Source organism: Schistocerca gregaria, chromosome 4 (genome assembly GCF_023897955.1).
Source record: "Schistocerca gregaria isolate iqSchGreg1 chromosome 4, iqSchGreg1.2, whole genome shotgun sequence".
NCBI classification, from domain to species: Eukaryota; Metazoa; Arthropoda; class Insecta; order Orthoptera; family Acrididae; genus Schistocerca; species Schistocerca gregaria.
In genome coordinates, this window is record NC_064923.1 from 469,545,857 (window position 1) to 469,572,964 (window position 27,108).

Here is a 27,108-nt window from a genome sequence, read left to right on the forward strand (position 1 = left end):
ATCATCTGCGTCTTATCCAGAACTACTCAACATTCAACAGGAAAGTCAAAAATTACATATTAGGGACGGTATAACCACCATTGTTGTGCCCCTGTCGTCTCCTTCTTTCTCCTCTCCATCACAGCTTCGAATTTTACCATTCTATTTCTCTTCCTCTAACCTATCTACCTCTTATATATCTCTTTCACCCCATTCTACCGTCTCATGTCTCTGCTGGATAAGAATAACTCACAACCTGCAAGAACATAACGAGAAAATTCCCAACTAACAATAAGACTGACATTCACAAAAGAAAAGTATGTTTACTTTCATATACATAGTCATTACTATTATTATAATTATTATTATCATTATTATTCTTGATTGTTATAATTATTTTTTGTTGTTATAGTTATCATTGTACTACTGTTATAATCTCTATTTTTTTCTTTAATATCAATACTGTATAATACGTTATATGTCCTTAATGTTCTGTAGAAACTGTAACACGTTCAATCTGAGTATGCTTGGTTAGGTGTAAGAGAGGGCCTGAAGGCCCTAATCTTGCCAGGTAAAATAAATGCATAAATAAAAATAAATAAATTATTGAATCTAAATATGCCAAATAATTTGAAGTATATCTTGCATCATGTTGTTGTTTTCTTCAGTCCTGAGACTGGTTTGATGCAGCTCTCCATGCTACGCTACCCTGTGCAAGCTTCTTCATCTCCTAGTACTTACTGTGACCTACATCCTTCTGAATCTGCTTAGTGTATTCATCTTTTGCATCATAATTTTTCATACATTTATTATTTGCTTTTACATATCTTTTACAACATTGTAATCATGTAATAATTCTATTGGTCATCCAGGCATTTTCAACTTTCCATCCCAAGATAAAATGGTTGCACTAAAATACCAGAATGGATTTAAATCATATGCTTTTATACAAGTGTTTCTGCAATTCTCGAAAACATCATCTAACAATAGTACATCAGTTTTAAGATACAGATCATGGTATTCACCACAATTTTTCATATTAAAATTTATACAAACCAATTTTGCATGTTTATAGTCTTCAACTCTTATTTCACAAATATGCAATTTTTGTAAAATTCTTGTTTTGCTTGTAATTATGCCTCTTCAAATTTCTTCCAAGGGTTCATGTAATATTATGGATTTACACCTGATCTGATCACTAAATCGAATAATTCTGCTTTGAAAAACTTCTTAATATTTTAAATTGATCTCTTTTCAAATTTGATGAAAGTTTGTCAAGTGAAGAAGCCATAAATTTAAATCTGTCTATAAATCTTATATTCAAACTATCTGTCCTTTCACCAAACCTAATATATCTGTCTTCATTATTGGGTAGTAAATCTATCTCCTGCTTATCCCACTCAAGTTCTTCCACATACAAATGATAATCATATCCAGATAAATTATGTAAATGAAGTGACAGAAAACTTGGATGTTTTAACTATAAATTACATTTATTACATAATGGATTTATATATGTTCCAGTTAAATGATCATGATATCATATCTTATTATTATTTCTTGTATAATGACAAACATACAGTATGTAAACTGTAGATTTATTAAGTCCTGATTCTTCTTCAGTAGTTAATGGACTAATTAGTTTAGTTTTAGAATAAGGCCTTCCAATTACTTCAACCTCTTTTTTTTATGCATTCAGTTAATTTCTTATGACAATGTTGTCCGCTATAAACAACCACATCTTTTTAATGTCCATTAAGATACTTGATATAATAACAGAACCCACCTGGTTCTTGTTTTGATATTTCATTGTACATGAATGTAGTGCATGTTATTGACAGTTGTGCATCTTGAACAGTAAACTTCCAAAATGAGCGTAAATGACAAATGGAACTTTTTGTATATGTTGCCGGTTTTTAATATTAATATATAAACCTTTCTCTGGAATTTCTACTTTTAAAGGTTTGTTAATTAAACAGTTTGATATGTGGTTATCTAATTTTTCTTCACTAGAGAAATGAAGTACACATATATAAGAAATTAGTTTTGTCTCTTTATGTTTTTTATCTGAGCATAAACAAGATAAGTCATTTATCGAACAATTATACAAATTATTTTCGTTCTTAAAATAAAGGAGATTTTCATGTTTCTCTCTCTTACTTTCGTAATTTTAATGGATGCACTTGGAATTTTTCATCAAATAAATAGATGTTGATAGATACATTAATTCTGCACTCAATTTTTGGAATATGGTCAACCACTACAGAAAATTAATTTTTTCAAGTTTCTGATAAAGATCAAGCCCAAGGTCTTTATAGTAACTCTTTCTGAATTTATATCTACAGGGTATAATGCTGATTTTATAGCCCATAGAATACATTTTTCATCATTACTGTCATATTAATATATGCTATTTTCTTTTTTATTTTATTTGCTAATTCAATGCAGGATGTTCTCATGGAAAAATATCTATTAATTGCTAGCTGTAAACCAATAATTCTGTTTAAAGTCCATCAAGAGCCACATGCTTGAAAATCAGCCATCAATGATAAAATATTTTGTATACCAATTTTAAAATTTTTAATTATTTCTCTAAGTCTCTGTCTGCAATTTAAATTCCATAATATTTCTGGCAGCCTGTATTTGGCACTCACGAAAAGTTTCAATGTTATTTTAAGTCCATGGTGTGGTTTTAGATTGTCTTTTATCATCTTGATAATTTTCGGTTTTACTGCAGGTAAGAAATGTATATGTTCAATTAAGTTTATATTATTTTCAAAATTAATATTCTGTAAGTTGTTTTTAAATGCAGTGTCAATGACATAATCTGTAAGTGTATACTGTGTTTTGGTTTCTCAAATAAATTGGTATAAAAAGGGAATAATATTTCTTTATTAGCTCTAGTTCTTGTCTAACAAGCATATTGACAGAAAATGGAAATATTTCTTTCACTGGTTTTCTCTGTAGTTTTTTGTTTCAGAAAAACATCGGCAGAAAATGGAAATATTTGTTTCAGTGGTTTTTCAACTTTAATTAGGAAAACACCATCATTTTAAATTTTATGATAGAGTAATTATATCCAAAGATTGTCTTTAAGGACAGAACCCACATAAAGTGTTAATGTTTTTTAATACAAGTAATTAGATCAGCTTTATTTAATTTACTATATCTTCTCAAGTTATTCATTCTACAATAATAATAAAATTGAGCAACCGCGAATTTCTCGATTTGACTGTTCTATTTAAAGAAAATAAAATTCAATAGATATTTAAAAATAATTATTAAAACAGACCAATGAGAGTATCATTATTTAATAGATATTCAATTAATAAGTATGAGATGCTTTTAACTTTTTATTTTTCATGTATTCTAAAGCACAATTCTTTCATTTATTATTATGTTTATCTTTATTTTAAGGATTTACGTAAAACAACTTAAATCTTTAATCTCTTGACAACCTTTATATTTTTTGTTGATGAATAAATTGGTTTTTCATTATTTTGGACAGATAATAATATTTCCTATTCTTCTTCACTCGGAATCCGCTGTAAATGATTTTTGTAATATTATTTAGCAATGCTTTTTGCACATGCACAACAAATTCTATTTTCATTATAATTTTTTATGTGATTTTTATATACACATGGTCTACACATCGTCCTGTAACCATATTTTCCTATTTCTGTAATGCAAAATTATCAGTTCACTTCCCACTATCACAAAATTCTAAAAGTTTGGATTTCACAGAAGACTGTTGTAGTTCTTGTTGAACCTAGCCTTGTCGAACATGCTGCATTTTCATAGCAAAAAATTTTTTTAAATTTGTGAAAAAGTAGAATTTTCTAATTTCTCTGATTATCTTTCAATATATTTATTATCTGAGGAACTAAGTCTCCACAACAATACCAAATAAAGACAGAGCACTTGTGCTGGTTCTTCCAACTTGTTTGTTAATTCATTACATTCATCGAAAGTATCATTCATCAAAAAATATAATAATCCATTAATGTACCTAAATGGGGAATTCATTTTACTTGGCAATCCAGGAAATTTTATATTCAGAAGTCCTCGTGATTTATATATAAAATTAGTTTCATCTAATGTTCATTAACGAATTAAAAATGTTCTACCTGAATAAGTGTTAACTACTTTACTTTCCTTTTTATGTGGCAAGGGCCTTATAGTTCCATATGCCTGCTCTATAAGCCTCTTGCACTTCTATTTGTCCAATGCACTGTTTGCCCAGTTGCTGACTTCTGTTCATCCTAGTTGTGTCCTCTGGAGTGTTATCTGATTCTGAGTCATCCTCTTCCTCTCATTCCATCTATTGCTCTGCTGGATTTAATTCTTGGTAGTCTATTCTCTGTCATTCTTGCTATATGCCCTGCCCAATTCCACCTTCTCCTCTTGAGCACTTTGACAATGTTATGGTGTTTATACTGTCCTCTTAATTCTTCATTTCTTCTTATTCTCCATTCCATGTTATTTTCCTTGTATACAGGTCCAAAAGTTTTCTTTGTACTTTTCTTTCGAAAATTAACAGTTTTTATTCATCTTTCTTTCTAAATATAAACGTTTCACAACCATATAACGTCACAGGTATAATGGTGAATCGACATAAGCGGATTTTGAAGTTTCTGCTAAGTGATATTTTTCTTACAATTTAGATGAAACTAAAAAGTGTCTTGTTTGCTGTTGCTAAATGGGCATCTGTTTCTATATCTGTTCTCTTTTTATTACTAAAAAGGCTTCCTTGGTACTTGAAGCAGTCAACAGTCTTGAAATTGAATCAGTCTACAGTCAAAGGTGCATCTTTTCTGTACTTCTTACTTATAAACAGGTATTCTGTCTTTTCTTCATTACCATGTAAACCTGTTTTTTCAGCAATTTTGTAGTAATTTTGCATCATTCTCATTAATTCTGTTTTGGAACTACTTACTAGTGCTACATCATCTACATAGGAAAGTCTTGTAATGTTCACATCCTGTAGCTGGATCCCTTGTGGGCTTGTTTTAGGAAATTCTCTATCGGTCCTCTCTAGGACAAGGTTAAATAAAATAGGTGAAATGGCATCCCCTTGTCTCAGTCCGGTGTACACCTTAAAATCTTCAGTTTCCTCTACTGGTCTCTTTATATGAGATAAAGTGTCGTCTATATACATTTTAACTGATCTGATTAATTTTGATGGTATTTTAAATTCCTTCATTATATTTAGGAGTGTCTGTCAGTGTGTGATATCATAGGCCTTTTCAAAATCTACAATGAATTCTCATGCCTTCTCAGTTACTTGTATTAGGCTGAATAAATGATCTAATGTGGATCTGTATATGCAGAAACCGCATTGGTAGTTGCCAATCAGTTCTTCTGTTATTGGAATCAGCCTGTTTAATAGGCAGCTTGATAAAATTTTGTAGGTGACATTCAGTAAGGCAATTCCTCTCTAGTTACTACAAACAAGTCGATTATTCTCCTCAAATATGGGGCACACAATTGCAGTTTTCCAATTTGGAGGAATGGTTTCTGTCTTCCTAATTCCTTATACTAACGTCTTTATTTCTAATTCCAGTTGTGGGCGCCCATTCTTTAATAACTCAACGTATGTCTGGCCTTCGTCATAAGCCTTGTTTTTCTTTAATTTCTTTATTGCTTGCTGTATTTCATTTATTGATGGGGTAGTGACTGTATCAGGTGTATCAGTTGTATCACTTTCTTCCAATTTAAAGTAAGAGACTGGGCCATAGCAGTTGAGAAGTTGTGAAAAGTATGTCTGCCATCATTTTCGTATATCACTTTTGTTGGTCAGTATTTTACAATACTGATCCTTTGTAAACAGTTCCCTTTTATTGAATTTACCAAAGGATTTTTTTATATTTTGGTACATCTGCCTTGTCCCATGATGTTGGAAATCATCCTCTGCCTCTTTGGCCTTATGGTTCTTGACGTTTCTTGGCGGAGTTTATAGCATGTTTCCTTCAATTTCATGCTCTCCCTTTCTTTAATCCATACATTCCTAGCATTTACTCCTACAAGCACTTTTTCATGACTGTGTTAAACCAGATTTTATTAGGTAGTTTTCTTTTACCTATGATTTTGGGAGCTGCTTCTTGAATACAGCCCTTCAGGTGTCTCCATCTGCTTTCGATATCCTATCGTTCTGTATTGGACAGTCTCGGTTTTGTTAGATTGCTCTCAATTTCATTCGTAAAATTTTCTTTTATATTGACTTTCGCGAGGTTTCCTATATTGTTTCTTGTAATTGTTTCTGTCTTTCTATTTAGTTTCCTTTTGAGTTTCACTTTCATTTTTGAGATGATTAACATGTTTTCTGTGTCACAATGTGCTCCCCTAAAGGTTCTGACACCTTTAATACTGTTTTGGAATCGTTTCTGGATAGCTACATGATCTATGTGATTGACTACCTTTCCATCTGGTGACATCCAAGTTCCTAAATGAATGTGTTTGTGTTGAAAATTTGTGCTGCTTATCGTGAGACCATCTGTCACTGCAAAGTTTGTAAGTCACACCCCATTATCTGAGCTTCCCTAGTTTAAAGTAAAATTGCCGATGGTTGGCTTGTAGATTTCATCCTTTACTACTTTGGCATTACAATCTCCTAACACTATTTTCACGTTGTCCCTACTTAATGAGTTGTACGTTTGTTCCAGTTGGCTGTAGAATTCTTCCTTCCTGTTGTCATCCTTATCCTCTGTGGGTGCATGTGCATTTAGAAATGTAATGTTTAATCTCTGTGTCTGAATAGTTATGTACAATATACGGTTATCAACATGTTTGAGCACCCTTATTGAGTCATCTATTAATTTATGAATGTAGAAACCGGTTCCAAATTCATGGCACTTACCACAGTTTCCGTACATTATTGTTCCATCTGCTATTTTCAGCGAACCTGTTTCCTGCCATCTTTCTTCTTGGAGAGCTACCAGTTGCACTCTATATTTTCTTAATTCGTTTGCTAGTATTTGGGCACTTCCAGGGCGAGTGGTTAGTGGTTAGTGTTTAACGTCTCGTCGACATCGAGGTCATTAGAGACGGAGCGCAAGCTCGGCATAGGGAAGGATTGGGAAGGAAATCGGCCGTGTCCTTTTCAAAGGAACCATCCTGGCATTTGCCTGAAACGATTTAGGGAAATCACACAAAACCTAAATCAGGATGACCGGAGATGGGATTGAACTATCGTCCTCCCGAATGCCCAGGGCGATACAGGCTTCTAATATTCCATGATCCCAAAAGTGAATTGATTGTAGCTTTGCCAGTTTTTGTTTCAGTAAGTCCTCTCCTGCTTCTGAGGCTGGTGTTGAGCATCCTGACTGTTTCGTATTTTGACATGAGTAGGTTGGTGGCCCTCTGCGCAATCCACAACCAGGAAGACCAGGAGACATGATTATGGGTACTCTGCCTCTAGTAGGGTTACCTGCACTTCAGGTGGCCGAGCTTCTCCGGTCAGTGCTAATTTTGGTCCACCCCAGGTATTTCATTTCCTCAGTACCCTCTATATCTAGAGAGCAATACCCCATCTGCCACCTGGGAAGGCGCCCAATGTGGGACTAGCAAATCCCACATGTGTTAACTACACCATTTAATAAAACGTTTTTAAGTGATCCTGTGTAGATACTTATTTTAAATACCCCAGAATTAATTGAAACGTGTGTAAATTCGTCATATATATCGTACTGTCAACAAATAGCACAACTTCGCCACTTCATCTTTGAGATGTTTTCTCTATTTTTTGGAAATTTTGAGGTAAGAATGTTAACGAAATTGTTGTGGTTTATTATCACCTATTGAAACGCAATTCAAGAAAAAATGTAAAATTCCATTTACAAAAAGTAAGGGATCAAACTTTTTCATTTGACATAATTACTCAATTGGTTCAATTGTTATAGAAGGTTTTGTTGATGATGGCTGAACTGGTATAGTTGGTTGCGTTATTATTTTTTTACCATCCTAAATTTGAATAGCATCAATATCATGTTGAAATAATTCTAACTGTGAACCGCTGTTGTATGCAAATATTATTGATTCATAAACATCTGAATGAGTGACTAAAGTTTCAAATAAATTGTCAGCCATATTGGTGTATTTTTGTCCATTTTTAGGTACCATAACTCATTATCATCCATACATATTTCTATTGAATCATTATTCTTATTTTGAAAAAATGAATGACCAATAAAATTTCCTTTTCCATCTAGACCCTTTGGATAACGATGAAAATATATTTCTTTTTTATGTAATCGTCTTTTATTTTAAGTTATAAACACAAAATCAACTTGAGGTAATGCAGGAGTAGGTTTAATAATGAATAAAAAATAGGTGTGCGGGTAAGCTACTACAAACAGCATAGTGAATGTATTATTGAGGCCAAGATAGACATGAAGCCCACGCCCACTACAGTAGTAAATGTCTTATGCCAACTAGCTCTACAGATGATGAAGAAATTAATGAGATGTGTGATGAGATAATAGAAATTATATCAGGTACTGCAGGGAGACGAAAATTTAATAGTCATGAGTGACTGGAATTCGACAGAAGGAGAAGGAAGACAAGGAAACATAGTAGGTGAATAAGGATTGGGGCTAAGAAATGAAAGAGGGAGCTGCCTGGTAGAATTTTGCACAGAGCATAACTTAATCATAGCTCACACTTGGTTCAAGAATCATGAAAAAAGTTGTATAACTCGAAGAACCCTGGAGACACAAAAAGGTTTCAGATAGATAAGAAGCAGGCAAAAAGGAATACAAACGTCTCAAAAATGAGATAAACAGGAAGTGCAAAACGGCTAAACAGGGATAGCTAGAGGGCAAATGTAGGGATGTAGAGGCCTATCTCACTAGGGGTAAGATAGATACTGCCTACAGGAAAATTAAAGAGATCTTTGGAGAAAGGAAAACCACTTTTATGAATACCAAGAGCTTAGATGGAAACCCAGTTCTAAGCAAAGGAGGGAAAGCAGATAGGTGGAAGGAGTATATAGAGGATCTATATAGGGGCGATGTACTTGAGGACAATATTATGGAAATGAAAGAGGATGTAGATGAAGATGAAATGGGAGATATGATACTACATGAAGAGTTTGACGGAACACTGAAAGACGTAACTCGAATCAAGGCTCCGGAAGTAGACATTCCATTAGAACTACTGAAAGCCTTGGGTGAGTGAGCCCTGACAAAACTCTACCATCTAGTGAGCAACATGTATGAGACAGGCGAAATTCTTTCAGACTTCAAGAAGAATATAATAATTCCAATCCCAAGGAAAGCAGGTGTTGACACATGTGAAAATCACAAAACTATCAGTTTAATAAGTCACAGCTCCAAAATACTAACGTGAATTCTTTACAAATGAATGGAAAAACTGGTAGAAGCAGACCTTGGGGAAGATGAGTTTGGATTCCATAAAAATGTTGCAACACGTGAGGCAATACTGACCCTACGACTTATCTTAGAAGAAAGATTACGGAAGGGCAAAGCTACGTTTCTAGCATTTGTAGATTAAGAGAAAGCTTTTGACAATATTGATTGGAATACTCTCTTTCAAATTTTGAAGCTGGCAGGGGTAAAATACAGGGGGTGAAAGGCTATTTACAATTTGTACAGAAATCAGTTATAAGAGTCGAGGGACATGAAAGGGAAGCAGTGGTTGGGAGGGGAGTGAGACAGGGTTGTAGCCTCTCCTTCATGCTCTTCAATCTGTATTTTGAGCAAGCAGTAAAGGAAACGAAAGAAAAGTTTGGAGTAGGTATTAAAATCCATGGAGAAGAAATAAAAACTTTGAGGTTCACCGATGACATTGTAATTCTGTCAGAGACAGCAAAGGACTTGGAAGAGCAGTTGAATGGAATGGATGGTGTCTTGAAAGGAGAGTATAAGACGAACATCAACAAAAGCATAACAAGGATAATGGAATGTAGTCGAATTAATTCGGGTGATGCTGAGTGAATTAGATTAGGAAATGAGACACTTAAAGTAGTAAAGGAGTTTTGCTATTTAGGGAGCAAAATAACTGATGATGGTCGAAGTAGAGAGTATATAAAATGTAGACTGGCAATGGCAAGGGAAGTGTTTCTGAAGAAGAGAAATTTGTCAACATCGAATGTAGATTTAAGTGTCAGGAAATTGTTTCTGTAAGTGTTTGTATGGAGAGTAGCCATGTATGCAAGTGAAAAGCAGACGATAAATAGTTTAGACAAGAAGAGAATGGAAGTTTTCAAAATGTGGTGCTACAGAAGAATGCTGAAGATTAAATGGGTAGATCACATAGCTAATGACGAGTTATTGAATAGAATTGGGGAGAAGAGGGGTTTGTGGAATAACTTGACCAGAAGAAGGGATCAGTTGAAACGACATGTTCTGAGGTATCAAGGGATCACCAATTTAGTACTGGAGGGTGAAGTGGAGTGTAAAAATCGTTTTTAAAATATGACGACACTTAGTGTATCTGTATTTTTAGTTTGACAATGTCCATTATGGACAAACGTTAGTAAGTGTAATTCTGCAGAAGGTTGGGTTATTCCAATTGAAACCTAGGTAAATCTAGGTAACTCCGCAACTGAGGCTGTTAATTTTGAATTTAACTTGTAATTATTTTCATTGACTTGTCTTAGTATCACTTTTATTATTGAATATTCTGTGTTATTGTATTCATCAACTAATGTCATACCTAAGTCAACCCATTTATAATTTCCTTGTAAGTCAATTTTTTTCCGCATCTTTCGACAGCAGATGCATTTACTTGATTAAAAGTTGAAGAATAATTCACATTAAATTTTTTTAATCAGTTCCTGACATTCTTTGCCATTATTGGTCTGTAACTTTTTTGGAGTTCTCTCTCTTCAAATTTTTTCAAATGGCCCTGTTATACTTGTAACTAGGAAATTCTAAAAAAAACTTTTATAACAGTTAATAAATATTTATATCCTTTATTAATTTTAGATAATGTTTTCAGTTTACTTGAGTCTGTTTGAACTATGAAATGCTTAACTTAAATCACCAGTACCAAAAAACCACATTTCTTCTTTTAAAATGTTTTCTCTCTCATTTGTGTAATTAATTAATAATTAAAATATTTGTATCATCACCCACTAAATTACCTTAACAAATTTCTCTTTTTAGTTTTACCTACTGTTCAAAGACCATCAATCCCCTATTGCCTATATTTAGTGGTGAGTCTGTGAGGATTATGAATCTCAGTTAATTTTTGGACTTCAAACAGTGGAGTCGATTATGATTATCCATTTATATATATATATATATATATATATATATATATATATATATATATATATATATATATATATATATATATTAAGTTTTCAGTCTCTCATTGTCATCATATTGTAAAAGTAATTCATCAAATATGATTAATTCACCCAAAACAGGTACAGTTTTAACAGATTAATATTTAAATATAAATATTTTATCTTTCTTCTTCATTTCAAGTAATGGATTATTGATAAGTGTTGGATGTAAAATTTGTGTTTCATCCACGTTGAATCTTTTTATCTCTGTTTTAAAATCGATAGGTGACAGGTCATGATAAAAATTGACTCCAAGTAAAATATTTCTCTTGATTTTTACATCATACACAAATGTGTAATTCAATATTTCTCTACCAGTATTCACATCAAATTTCAGTTTATGTTTCTCACACATTCTTTTCTGAAGGGCGCTTACTTGACTTAGATATGGTGTTAAATCTGCTTTTGTAAAATAATCTGTGAAAGCTTTTTATACCCCCCCCCTTTTTGTAAAAATTAATCAATTATGTGGATGTTTAGTTCAAATTACATTCTAGATGATAGGTTAACACCCAGAAAAAGTTTTCATCAATATCGTTTGGTTACAGATGACAGCTACCTGTAGTAAATAATACACAAGTTATTCAGAAAAATCATGCACTCCAAGACTAAAGGTATTACCAAAACACAACGAACTATTGAAACTTCCTTGCTGATTAAAACTGTGTGCCGGTCCCAAATTAGAACTCGGGAACTTTGCCTTTCGTGGGCAAGTGCTCTACCAACTGAGCTATCCCAGCACGACTCACGCCCCTTCTTCACAGCTTTACTTCTGCCAGCCTGTCTCTGCAAAATCCTTTCTTTCAGGGGTGCTAGTTATGCAAGGTTCGCAGGAGAGCTTCTGTAAAGTTTGGAAGGTAGGAGACGGGATACTAGCAGAAGTAAAGCTGTGAGGATGTGGCGTGAGTAGTGCTTGGGTAGCTCCATTTGTAGAGCACTTGCCCACGAAAAGGCAAAGGTTCCGAGTTCGAGTCTCAGTCTGATAAACTGTTTTAATCTGCCAGGAAGTTTCATATCAGCACACACTCTGCTGCAGAGTGAAAATCTCGTTCTGGAAACGAACTATTGTTTAAATAAACATCTGCATAATTTTGTAATCGTTTCATAAAAATGTTCACATTACTGAATAAATAAAATGCAAACCTACTGACGACGGCACAGTGGTGCTGAAACATGTTTGGGTACTGAGAAAAAATTGTGGTTTGCAAAACTGGAATACGTCACTTCATACAATTTTCACTGTAATCACAGTCAAGACAAGGAGCTGCAAATCCAAATGATGAATACCTTCAATTCCATGTTTTACTTCATCAATTGCATCGATAACTGGCTGATCTCCTTTTTTATATTTTTCACACTCTGTTCTTGGTGGTTTTTTCCATATCTTAAACTCTTCTTTTAACTGTTCTCTTACTTTTCTATTTCATTCAGCGTTTTACGCTACTTCTTCAACATATTTTGCAAACATTTATTAGAATAGATTAATTAAAAATTTCTATCATTTATGTTTAACATTTTATGTTTGTGATTATGTTGAAAGTTTTATGTTTTTGTTAAATGTGTTTAGCGTTTATGTTCAATGTTCAAGAGCAACAATTCGTTACCATTGTGTTGCAAAGAAATCTTTTATTTTGGCTGTATATTTTCCTTTGTTCGCCTTTCTAGACATGTCTGTTGTAAACGTTGAAACCCATCATTCGAACATTAACCTCCAAAGAACTCATGGTAAATGTGTTTTAAATTTGCGTAATTTTGTCCAAATGTATTTAAAAGATTAAGTTTATCTCCAAGTATTTTTGAATATGTTTGAGCTAAATAAAAACAATCTAGTTCTTTATGTTTTCTCTAAGAAAATATTCTGTAACTCTATCTTGATTTTCTAGAAGGAAATCGTCAAATACTATAACTCAATTTTCTTGACATCGATGTAATGGAATAATTTCTTCATTATTTTCAATAAAAGTAGCAATGTTCTCACTGTGCTTCCATTCTTTCACGTCTTTTTATAAGTTCTAAGTATTTTGTTTGATCTCAGCTTTTAGGATAAATGTACAAATGATAAATTTTTTCATTGCTGGTTCTTCCGCCTTTATGGGCAGTTTCCCACCCTATGAACAAGAGAGTGTCCTGAGCCTCTCTCCACTCCTCCACTCATCAGCCACTACAATAAAACAGCCTCCGTCAATCTGTTCCCTTCAATTTTGTGGACCAAGAACGAAGTTTATTCATCGTAACCTATTACATGTAATACCAACATAATGATACAACATTTATGAGAACTGTTGAAATGGTAAACTTTGTATGAATCATGCTGAGCTACCATATCGGCGCTCCTTAGACAATCTGGTCAATATCTGCTGCAATCATCAGCCACTACAATAAAACAACCTCCTTCAATCTGTTCCCTTCAATTTTGTGGACCAAGAACGAAGTTTATTCATCGTAACCTATTACATGTAATGCCAACATAATGATACAACATTTACGAGAACTGTTGAAATGGTAAATTTATATGAATCACAAGTTGCTTCAAAAATACAGTATGAGAACTCATTATGTTGGTTGAATCTGTCATAGTAAAAAACTCTTGTAATATCTGTAATATGAACAACTTAAGACCCCATCGCGGTCTTCTTCGATTTTATGTCGACTATGCCCAGATGGAGCTGGGGGGTGAAGGTGGAGGGTGGAATTGTGTTTCCAGTCGTTCAAGCTAGTGCATGTCACATGATATCCTGACTGACACAGTATGAAGCTGTATACAATAACTGTTTTATGAAACACTTGTCATAGCAAGAACATTTTATTATCTATGTTAATCATTTTGCAGTTTTCGCGATAATGTAACAAACCCAAGTGGTAATGTAACTTCACACCTAAAGTAAGGCAACAGTGCAACAAATACTATGTACAATGTCATATGAAAGAAACCCCCTAATGAATTTAGAGTTTCGTTTTAAAAATACCCTACTGACCATTAAAATTGCTACACCAAGAAGAAATGCAGTTGATAAACGGGTATTCATTGGACAAATATATTATACTAGAACTGATATGTGATTACATTTTCACGCAATTTGGGTGCATAGATCCTGATAAAACAGTACCCAAAACAACCACCTCGGTCCGTAATAACGGCCTTGATACGCCTGGGCATCGAGTCAAACAGAGCTTGGGTGGCGTGTACAGGTACACCTGCCCATGCTGCTTCAACACGATACTATAGTTCTTCAAGAGCAGTGACTGGCATATAGTGACGAGCCAGTTGCTCATCCACCACTGAGCAGACGTTTTCAATTGGCGAGAGATTTGGAGAATGTACTGGCCAAGGCAGCATCCGAACATTTTCTGTATCCAGAAAGGCCCGTACCCTACCTGCAACATGCGGTCGTGCACTATCCTGCTGAAATGTAGAGTTTCACACTCATCGAATGAAGGGTAGAGCCACGAATCGTAACGCAACTGAAATGTAACGTGCACTGTTAAAAGTGCCATCAGTGCGAACAAGAGCTGATCGAGATGTGTAACCATTGGCACCCCATACGATCACGCTGGGTGATACTGCAGTATGGCGATGACGAATACATGCTTCCAATGTGCGTTCACCGCGATGTCGCCAAACACGGTTGCGACCATTATGATGCTGTAAACAGAACCTGGATTCATCCGAAAAAATTACGTTTTGCCATTCGTGCACCCATGTTCGTATTTGAGTACACCATCGCAGGCGCTCCTGTCTGTGATGTAGCGTGAAGGGTAAGCGCAGCCATTGTCTCCGACCTGATTGTCCATGCTGCTGAAAACGTCGTCGAACTGTTGTGCAGATGGTTGTTGTCTTGCGAACGTCCTCACCTGCGACTCAGAGATCGAGACGTGGATGCACGATCCGTTACACCCATGTGGATAAGATGCCTATCATCTCGACTGATACGAGGCCGTTGGGATCCAGCATGGCGTTCCATATTACCCTCCTGAACCCACCGATTCCATATTCTGCTAACAATCATTGGATCTCGACCAAAGCGAGCAGCAATGTCGCGATACGATAAACCGCAAGCGCAATAGGCTGCAATCCGACCTTTATCATAGTCGGAAACGTGATGGTACGCATTTCTCCTCCTTACACGAGACATCACAACAACGTATCACCAGGCAACGCTGGTCAACTGCTGTTTGTGTATGAGAAATAGGTTGGTAACTTTCCTCATGTCAGCACGTTGTAGGTGTCGCCACCGGCGCCAACCTTGTGTGAATGCTCTTTAAGTCTAATCATTTGCACATAACAGTTTCTTCTTCCTGTCTGTTAAATTTCGCGTCTGTAGCCCGTCATCTTCGTGGTGTAGCAATTTTAATGGCCAGTAGTGTATATGAGGCATTATTCACCTCTTGTCACTTGTCACTCTCTTCCTTGTTTATCTTTCATAACTTCCATTCGTTTGTAGAATATTTGAAAAAGCAACCATAAAACATTACTTGGTCTATGTTTTATTCCATGAAAAAATGATGTCACTACCCTTCAGTAATGCAGTGTTAAATTTTTTGTCATGTTCCATTACTAGTTACGTTGGAAAGCGATTAGGTTCGTGACGCATAATTTTGTGCCCCACTCGTGCACCATTGTGCGCAGATTAGCACCATATAAAAAAGGTCGAACCTTGTAGTTCAAATTTGTTTAACAAAATCCCATTCATGTTTCCTAGTGCAATGGAATAATTTATTGCATTTCCCTTCATTCAATCCCAGGCCGCCGTCACCAAACTTATATGCTTGCCAACAAAGATTCTGAGCCTGATGACAATTGAAATATAATTGACCATCCGCAAGATAAGTTGCTAAGAACTGAAAATTATCTTTTTATACTCTCCATATTCTGTCCCTGCGGCAGTCTCTGTGATGTGTCCCGACTTCGAAGACTAAGACTTCCGAAGGCTGCAACTATAGCTTTTTCTTTTTTATCGTGATATGTTACAGTTTTCACGTGGATCGTTCTATTCGAGAATTCAGTGATATCATCAGAAGGATTGTACGAGTCAATGAGCATGTAAAATTAGAGTAAGGACATCTCGTGAATCAGAGAGAAGGAGCCGATTCTGAAGGAATGCGGCCAACTATTATCAGGAGCCATGTGAGTTTGTGACTGGAATTAGCGCGTTCGTGTAGGAAGACAAATAGGCAACCCGCAGCTCGCCATTCAGCGATCCTCAGCAGCTTGTGACTGGAATTAGCGCGTTCGTGTAGGAAGACAGGTAGGCTACCCGCAGCTCGCCATTCAGCAATCGTCAGCAGTTTGTGACTGGAATTAGCGCGTTCATGTAGGAAGACAGGTAGGCTACCCGCAGCTCGCCATTCAGAGATCCTCAGCAGTTTGTGACTGGAATTAGCGCGTTCGTGTAGGAAGACAGGTAGGCTATCCGCAGCTCGCCATTCAGTGATCCTCAGCAGTTTGTGACTGGAATTAGCGCGTTCGTGTAGGAAGACAGGTAGGCTACCCGCAGCTCGCCATTCAGCGATCCTCTGCAGTTTGTGACGCAGCTTTCTTCAGATGCAGATAGTATTATTTTGTGGATCAAACGGTATTTACATGAACCACAATGGAATCATAATCATATGACAAGGAGAACGATCAACTTATATTGCTGCATTGCTTAAATTCTAGTGCTACCCCCTCTCTTAATAATTGTGGAAATTCACACACTCTTTGTCTAAGAACTATCAGCCGTAAAGGTGGCCATGAGGTAGACTGCGTATTTTCCATGCCACCTTAATTGTACCTTTGACATTAAACTAAACATTGTTTTCAGCCACCTTTATTTTATCTCCTTGGAGTTTCTTTCCAAAAGGGTGTATCACCCCCTGTCGAGTATAGAAGCATACGATTAATTTATGGTGCCGTCCGCTGTGACCGAGCGGTTCTAGGTGCTTCAGTCTGGAATCGTGCTGTTGCTACGGTCACAGATTTAAATCCTACATTGGGCATGGATGTGTGTGATGTCCTTGGGTTAGTTACCTTTAAGTAGTTCTAAGTCTAGGGGACTGATGACCTCAGATGTTAAGTCCCATAGTGCTTAGAGCCTTTTGAGCCATTTGAACGATTTATGACTATTCTGCAAGATGGTGCCTCAGTGATCGCCTTACTAACGCATTGCACTTGCAGCTGCGCTATTCTCTCATCTGTTGGGGCCTACGCTATGCTGTACTTAAGCCTGGATGCACCTGGGGACAAATGGAGCGCCATGGTGAGCAATATGTTGCTCAACAAGTACGTGAAATGCCCCAGGGATATTGTCACACATATTCTGCGGGCTACAGTAGTCAGTTAGAAACAATAATTAATAATTTAAGTGATCTTCGAAAATATGACTGATCATTCGTGAATTTTACTCGAATATCAACTTCAAATTTGAAATTTTATTGCATGTGAACGGATCTTCGATAGACAAACAGGATACAATAGCACGGAAGATGGGAGAGTCTTGTGATTCCTTGTCGTAAACTTCTCGAGTGCCAAAACAACTGATCGGTAAAATAGTACCATACATTTGTATAGAACTTTTAAGTAAATTGAAGATGCATGTAAAGGCGAGCAAATAAAATACATATGAAGTCGGTTTGATTAGTCCGGTAAAAAGAAGCAAGAAAATATGTTTGCTTCGTAAACAACTCACGTATCCCCTCAAAAAACTCTCTTTTAAGGGATCTACTGATCATCCAGCGATACTCCAGCTTTTTTATCCCATTGGAACAGTAGGACCCCCAAATTCTGCAGAGTACTCGTTGACTGTAACTATCAGTTCCTCATTTTATTAAAACCTCTTTTCAGAAAACGAATGTTCCAGGTTACGGAACAGAAAGAAGTCACTTGGGGCTAAGTCTGGTGAATAGTGTGGATGAGAAACCAATTTAGATCTCATGTGATGCACTTTCGCCATTGTTATCGCTGATGTGTGAAATGGTAAATTATTTTGGTGAAAGAGCACTTTTTTGCTTGCCAATCTTGGTCTTTCTTCAGCCAGCTGAAGTTTCAAACGATCCAACAATGAAACATAATAGGTTCCAGCTGTGATTCTGTCTTTTTTCAAGTAATATATGAAGATTAGTCCTTGAGAATCCCAAAAAACAGCTGCCATCACATTACCAGCTGCAAAATGGTCTTAGCTTTCTTCGGTGCACATTGTCCGCTCTTAGTCCTCGTTTTGACTCTGGCATGTATTGATGGATCCACGTTTCATCTACAGTCACAAATCAGCACAAAAGGTCTTGCGAATTGCGATTAAAATTGCAAAGTACAAGACACATGTAAAGATAAACATAAATTGGTGTTTGATGATTCCATGTCTGCAGTTATATGCGGCACAGTATGCTCACGTCAGTGTTCTGATATTACTGGATCCCATACTATAGTCTTGGTTACTGCACAGGTGACTAGCTTTGAACACCGTAGCCAGGACCGTATTTTACCAAACATGCATCAATAAATGTGTTGTTAATGGAATAATTTAGGCATAAGTACACTCAGTTTGGCCTGTATCTCAAGTTACGCCCACCCTACATATTGTCCATAAACATCATATTCATCCTCGATCATCTTTCTGTTTTCAACAAAATCATAACTTCGTTAGCGAGGGTCCTTTTGCGAATTGTCGAGACCATGATCGTGTTGATGGCGACATGTGAACTAGGATACTTGCCAATAGTAGATTACAATTCTAGCTGCACTGTAGAGTCAGACTTCTGAACAGTGGTCTCCAATTATTGTTCAACAACAGAGTGAGGTTCCTGAAATGTAAACTGGGAGTCTTGCTGAACGGCATCTTCTTTTGGAGTTCTAGGAATTGTGTTTTGGTGTTGTAGGCTCTGAGAAAGTGTTCATTTCATAAATATATTGTTTTAAACATTTGTAAGAGATATTCTGTAACTATTATATTAATAATTAATTTCAGTTATCCTTTTGCAGGTTCCAGCTACTGCAAATGAATGGAAGGCCAATGCTCGACCCTATGAATTTCCACCACTGCGTTGCATCTGTACACGTTAAACCCGTTTTGATCCAAGCTCCTTCAACTTTTGGAAGTGACCATTATAGCTGTAAAGAACAATTTAGCATTGTCCTATTGACTATTGTGGATGCAAGTTATAATTTTATTTATTGAAGTTGTGGTACTAAAGGAACATCAGTGGAATATTCCAGGTGAATGCTTTTTATAAAGTTTTCGCTGACAACCAAGTCAAATTGCCAGATACAGAGCCCATAAAATAAGGTGGGCCAAAGATGCCTGTGCTATTGCGATGACAGAAAGCATGCTTAAGCCATAGCCTGGTAATTACGACGTGATGACTAGAAAGCGCGTTTTCGACTACCAACTATCAAAAGCTATAAGAACTGTTGAAAATGTGTTACGAATTTTATGGATTGTATTTCGTGTATTCCTAACTTCCATATCCTTCCAGCCATCTGAAATTAAATCTGTAATAATGAGGTGTGTATAGCAACGTAATTTTTTAAAGTGATATCGTCAGTCGACATCACTGTTCATCCCACATGGAACTATCGATTCTCAAAATATGGACTTTATTTTTTTTTTTTAAAGGGTTGGAGCCTCTCCATGCCCACACCAAAGTGTTGACTTTCTCAAATGATCTACTATCACCTCAGTATTTTTTAGTTACTAATCGTGGGCAGCACGGTATTTGGGGCCGTCACGTTATCCGTACATCCTGGATAACGTTACCCGCTAATGTGGTGGCATCGAGGAGATATACAGGGTGGACTAAAAGCTAACGGAAAGTAGCGGTTTCTAGGGCAGAGGGAATTAAGTGCCAGTTCAAGCGCGAAGGGAATAAAATTACCTTTGCAATAGCCTAGAGGGGTAGCAGGAGCAGAAGCGGATTTCTTGCTGCCTGCAAGGATAGGTTATGTTAGTAGTGGGTATTACGCATCGATAGCGTGTCGCAGCCAAAAGTCGTTATAGTAAGGGAAATCCAATGTATCAGTCTCCTGCTGCGCCTTATCAGTGGTGACTTGGCGCAGCATGTGGCAGACGTTCCCCGGCAGCGTCTCCCCTGGTATTGGACATCTCCGTTGGTGCCCGGCGCAGTTCTTCTGGACGTGGTCCTCGAGCAGTATCACAGGCTCGAGGCGCACCGCTATGGATACTTCTGTCGGCTTCTCGCGCTTTGGAGACGGCTGCTTCTATTCTCTAGTTCTCGGTGGTCGCTGCCAGGGCGTTAGGCGTTGCCGCCACAACCGGAAGGGTGACGGGCGTCTTCTCGCTGGCGCCTGCCTGCTGCGGTGCCGCTGGTGCGGCTGTACGGGCTGACACTCGGATGATGGCCTTCTTCTTGGCGGTGCCCGTCTCCTGCGTTGTTGCTAGTGCAGTCGCATGGGGAAGGCGCTCCTCTGGCCGCTTGGAGGCTGCGGAAGCCCTGCACGAAGCTGCCGCACGGCCTCCTCCTTGTCAGAGTACGAGGGGTGGAGATCTATTCTGGACAGCAGGTTGAAAAGCATCCCAGATATGCACAACATTGCTCATGCCTGGGAAGTCTGGTAGCCAGCGTAAGTATTTAAACTCAGAAGAGTGTTCCTGGAGCCACTTTGTAGCAATTCTGGAGGTGTGTGGTGTCGCATTGTCCTAATGGAATTGCTCAAGTCCGTGGGAAGGCACAATGGGCGTGAATAGATGCAGGTGGTCAGACAGGATGCTTACACGCGTGTCACCTGTCAGAGTCGTATCTACAAGGATCAGGGGTTCCATATCACTCAAAATGCACACGTCCTACACCTTTGCAGTTCCTCCAAAATGGTTCAAATGGCTCTAAGCATTATAGGACTTAACATCTGAGGCCATCAGTCCCATAGACTTAGAACTACTTAAACCTAACTAATCTAAGGACATCACGCATATCCGTGTGTGAGGCAGGATTCAAACCTGCCACAGTAGTGTCAGCGCGGTTCCTGACTGAAGCGCTTAGAACCGCTCGGTCACAGCGGTCGGCACTGAGCCTCCATCATCCTGACATGCAGGGTCCATGGATTCATGAGATTCATACCCGCATACGTACATTTGGGCGGTACAAATTGAAACAAGATTTGTCCAGTCATCAACAATCCAGTGTCGGTTTAGACAGGCCCAGGTAAGGCGTAAAACTTTGTGTCGTGCAGCCATTAAGGGTACACGAGTGGGCGTTCGGCTACGAAAGCCCGTATCGGTGATTTTTCATTGGATGGTTCGCACGTTGACACTTGTTTATGGCCCAGCACTGAAATTTGCATAAATTTGCGGAAAAGTTGCACTTCTGCCACTGTCTCTTCAGTCGTCGTTGGTCCTCTCATTGCAGGATCTTTTTTCCGGCCGCAGCGGTGTCTGAGATTTAATGTTTTACAGGATTCCTGATATTCACGGTACACTCGTGAAATGGTTGTACGGGAAAATCACCACTTCATCGCTACCTCGGAGATGCTGTGTCCCATCATTCGTGCGCCGACTATAACACGACATTCAAACTTACTTAAATCTTGATAAATTGCCATTTTAGCAGCAGCAACTGATCTAACAACTGCATCAGACACTTTTTATCTGATATAGGCATTGCCGACCGAAGCGCCGATTCTGCCTCTTTACTTATTTCTCTATTTGAATACGAATGCCTATACCAGTCTCTTTAGTGCTTCGGTATATCTTGCAGTCTTTCAAATCTGCCAGAGCTGTAGTGCAATACATGAAATATATTCGCAGTTCCGAATGCGGACAACCATTAGCTAATGGAATGATGACGGTGAAAGTTTGTGATCGATCGATACTTGGATCCGGATTTCCAGCTAATCACAAGAGGTCGTCTTGCCATTTAGCTATCAAAGCACAACTCATGGCCAGGCGCAAACTTCCATATATCATCAGTCATGTGTCTACAGCTTGTACTCGTACATCCGTTATGTATATTCCCGTAAAGGGGAGACCTTTTACTTTACAACGGCGAATACATTTCATGTCTTTCCTAACGTCTGTAGACCCCATAGTGCTGTTCCGTCGGACATGCCTACATCTCTGAAGGAACTTTGCACCCTAATCTGGAATAACACATGCACTGCAATATGTTATTTATCCGCCGACTTTCAAGTACAATGTCTCCCCTTTACGGGAAAACGCGTAACGGATGTAGGAGTACAGGTTGTAGACACATGACTGAGGAGTTATGGAAGTTTGTGGGTGGCCAGGATAGGTGCTCGGATAGGCAAAACGTAAGGCGACCGATCTCGAGAAGCGGAAAATCCAGGTTCGAGTCCCACCCCGACACAAATTTTCAATTTTCTCATTCCATTACACGCCTGATGGTAGTCTATATTCGCATCTGCGAATACCTATAGTGTCAATATTAACTGTAGCTGTAAGCTGTCACTGTTAGCAAGAAACATGAACTTTGAGGAATCCAAACTCCAAGGTATCCACATAATCAAGAACACTCAGTATGTACAGCAGAAAAGAGAGAACAGTACTTAAGCAACTCTGCATCTGTGTATGACAATTTTGCGGTTACAAATATTTTTTCACTTTTGAAGGCACGAATGATTGTTTCCTGTTGCTTGAGATGCAGAGGAGAAAAATGATGCAAGAGAATGACTTGCCTGTTGGAACACGGTTGAAAACTCAACGTTTCACACGAGATAATAAAATACTACGAATGTTGAAGCGCGCACTCTGATTCATGAGGAATACACATACGAGAAACGAAATCTCCCCCCAACAGTGTCTGATTCAGCAGGAAGGTTCAGAACAACTCGGAAGTATACTGCAACTATTTTTCTGGGCGGTTTGAACTAAAACTAGAGCTTCGAACTGAAAAAGGCATTGATGTCGTATCACCATGGTCGTCAACATCTTTTTTCTTTTAAGAGCTCGTGTGCTGCTAAAAAAGGGTAATGTAACTGTGTAGGCTTTCGCAGCCAGATTCAGTTGCCACAAAAGTTTTCTGAGTATCCCAGAGCGTAATGATGCAAAAAGCTATTACTGGAGAAGACAACAGTTCGTCCAAGTTTATAGTGGGCTCCTTCTGTCTAGAAACATTGTTTTCTGCAATGACAGGTTTTTATTTTATGACTCGGTACCCTATTCAAAAAACTTTTATACCAAAAAATGTAAATCTCACAAACGTAAATTTTACTGTTATTCTTCCATCTTTAACTTACTGATGACTCAAACATGTTTTTTTTATTATTATTATTTCAAGTTTCCATGTCCACAAGCAGCTGTAGAGGTGTCATTTCCTGAATAAATACACTGAAATTCAAAATGTGCACTGACTCTGTTTTCTTCTGCTATGCAGTGTATCATTCACTCCTTCTCATATATGTGAATGCAATTCAGCTACTTTTTAATTCAATATTACGGACTATGCAAACAGTACTCGATTAGGCAGTGAGGGGTTATGTGGCGTGCTGCATCCTCCTTCGTCTATTAACCTAGTAATATTAGTGTGTTGGCAAAAATGGGTTAAACAACAGTGAAACATATTACCTTGGATGACACTGAATGGACTGCTGTCGAGTTTGCATTTAGGAGCCGAATATGTACTGGTGCGATAAATAATAATGAGGGTTTAAGGAGCTTGATGCCAGTTTTCATGTTTTTGAAAACAGTCTCTCTAATTAACCAATGTCCTAAAATCAGTTTTCTGGTAGTTAATAAGTTTCTCTGCCTCAAGTCAGGCGAAGAAAAACAAATGTATCTCAATACAAAGAATACAAGTTTAACGATAAATTTAAGTAGAGATGACTGGAAGTCATTTACAAGCTGTTAAAGAGACTGAGACTTTTGAAGAGAGACAGTCCAGCTCGGCACTGAATCAAACAGCTACTTGTTAACATAATTGAAAATTGGGTTTTTGACAGGGAGTATCCAAAACAGTGTCCAAAGTGACAGCGAACATTATACACACAGTAATAAACTTCTAGTCGTACAACACTACCTATTTCATGTCGTAGGTCTGGCAGTCTTATATCCCATAAATACGCATAAAGAACACGTGTCTAAATATATTACGTCTGCAAACTGATTAAACTTTGCCAACGTACAATTTCCCGCACTGCTGACATATGTGCATATTTTGGAAAAATGAAACGAAGACATATATGAAAATGCCTACAGTTCCCAATATTCGGATTATGAATAGGTATCTGTTCAGGACAAGAAAGAAGAGAAATAATTCTGAGTTATACTGCTACGTATCACCAAACACTGTCGTGGGAAACAAGCGAATCTCCTGATGCTGCATGTTGATAATACAGAGGTACGCCATTTATATTTCATATAAAATTCTCCGAGGCTAGCACTGAATATCATTACTACTTATCTCCATACAATTGTAGGACGTGAACGCTACCTTTGCCTTTTTCATTTCAAGGAGAGTTAGATGCACATTTCGTTGACTGTGCGCAGTTTAAACCAGTCATACGTAAGAAGTTCCAGCCCAATGAAGCTCAATTAATGCCTATTAAGTAGTTTTCCTTAACTAAGATAGAAGAGATTTTAAACGATTTCATCTTCACCTTGATTAACTTTAACTGATTTGATCTTGACTTTCACTGAGATTTATGGCACTATGCTTGTGGGGGGGGGGGGGGGGAGATGCAAGGACCCTCTCCATTCAGGGGAGAACGGGAGACCCCTTCGATACGATAAGTGCTATGGTAATATTTTGCTATCAGCATAGAGCACTTGTGCTATTCTAAGAGCACCCATATTATATTGTACGATTACTCCAGGTGTTAATTTAGGGAGCAGCTCTAATTATATGTGTGAAATCAGTTGGCAGACATCATATATTAGTGTACAGCACTGGTGCTACTCTAACAGCGGTTATTATATCTATTATATATATATATATATATAAAGCTGATCCCTCTATTAATACCAGGAGTAGTGGTATATATATATATATATATATATATATATATATATATATATATATATATATATATATATATGAAGGTTTTAGGATTTTAAAGATTGTTTTAAAACATTATTTAACACTTTTTGAGAATTTTTAACATTTTTGAATTTTTTGAAAGTTTCTTAATTTTTTATTTATTCAGATTTTGTGCATGAGAGATACTATTTCTTTATTTCACAATATATACATTTCTTTCACAATGTATATACAGTAGTAGAGATATATTTTTTACGAGAATACTAGACACATCAGGTTACATGATAGGAAAGAAGTAGAAAAGGAAGGAAAAGCTAAAGAATAAACCTCACTCTCTTGTACACTGTACACAAAATAATAATAATAATAGTATAGTAATAATAATATACATTTACTGGATGCAGTGTGTAAAATCGTATTTACATGGATAAAGACAGATAGAGACGGAAATGAACCTCACTCTCTTGTACGCTGTACACAAAATAATAATAATAATAATAATAATAATAATAATATAGTAATAATAATACAGATTTACTGGCTGGAGTACGTAAAATCGTCTGTACATGGATAAAGACAGAGAGAGACGGAAATATATAGAGAGATATAAATCTGTGAGAAACCTTTCCTCTCACTATCTTCCCATATATTTAAACTCAATCAGTAGGGAAGGAATAACGTCCGCACAGCAGAGTTACAGCACCGTCTGTACAGATGAAGTACTTGTCGCCATGATCCGACAGGCCGACTTAGAGTTGCACTGGCGTGTGTATCTCATGTCCTCATGACTGGAAGATTATTTGACGCACCATATGCGAAAGTGCACTGGCGCCTTCGAGCAGGCACCTCATGTAGTCATCCGTCCTGTGGACCATTGAAGCCACACGATGCACACACTTAGCCAGTATTTGGATGGTGCCTGCATCAGTACAGTATGTGTACATCTTTGCTCTCAGCCGCACAAATTCAGCAATCAACAACCCACCCGCCTCGTCCCTCATCAGCCTGGTAGCAGTATTTTTCTGGGGTGTTATTTCATCAGGGTTATCGGCTGCATATCCAGTCGTGTCGAATGCATCGAGATTACACCTAACTGCTTCATTCGGATTGAGGCATTTCATCCAGTAAATGAAATTGTCTGTATCCATATAAAGCAATTTCGGATCTATGAAGTCTGGCTTCACAACCCTGCAGTAGCAGCTGTAAGTATGTAGTTCTGAGAAGTCTAGCACACACATCCCGAAACATACGAGCTTCACTGCAACCTTGGACGCCTCTACAGCCATTATTCCTTTGTTAAAAATCGTAACCCATTTAAAATTTCGTCTGGTAATGTAATCTACAGTGCCATAACGTCCATACCAATGATAAACATAACTAACATCGCGGTATACTCTAATATACTCCAGTGTCTTGCTGAAACTAAATTGTTCATTGACTTAAAAAATCTTTCTGAAAATCACACGTCGTGAGAGACTTGGTTCTGTATTTAATTACATACCTCTGCTTATCCCTCAGCGTTGTTATTGCCCGGATAATAGAGCCATTATGTGGAACTAGTACTTCGGACATAAAGACAAATGCCTGTGAGCGTCACGCGAAGCGGAGAGGTATGCCACGTCTGCCTCCACGACATATCCAACACCAGAGTCCTCATCCTGACGTAGCTTGAAATTCTTCTCTAGTCTGCTGATTTTATCGCTAGGCAGCATTGGAACTCTCCAATCGGCAGAGATTGCCGCATGGCCTAACATCTAAATGGAGGATATAATACAAATCAGCAGATAGATTGTACTTTTACTCACTCATTCCTAGGTTATTCGCCATGGCGTATCTGTGCACGTACTAACAAAGGCCCCAAGAATCCCGCGTTCTAAAAAGAGCAATATGACATC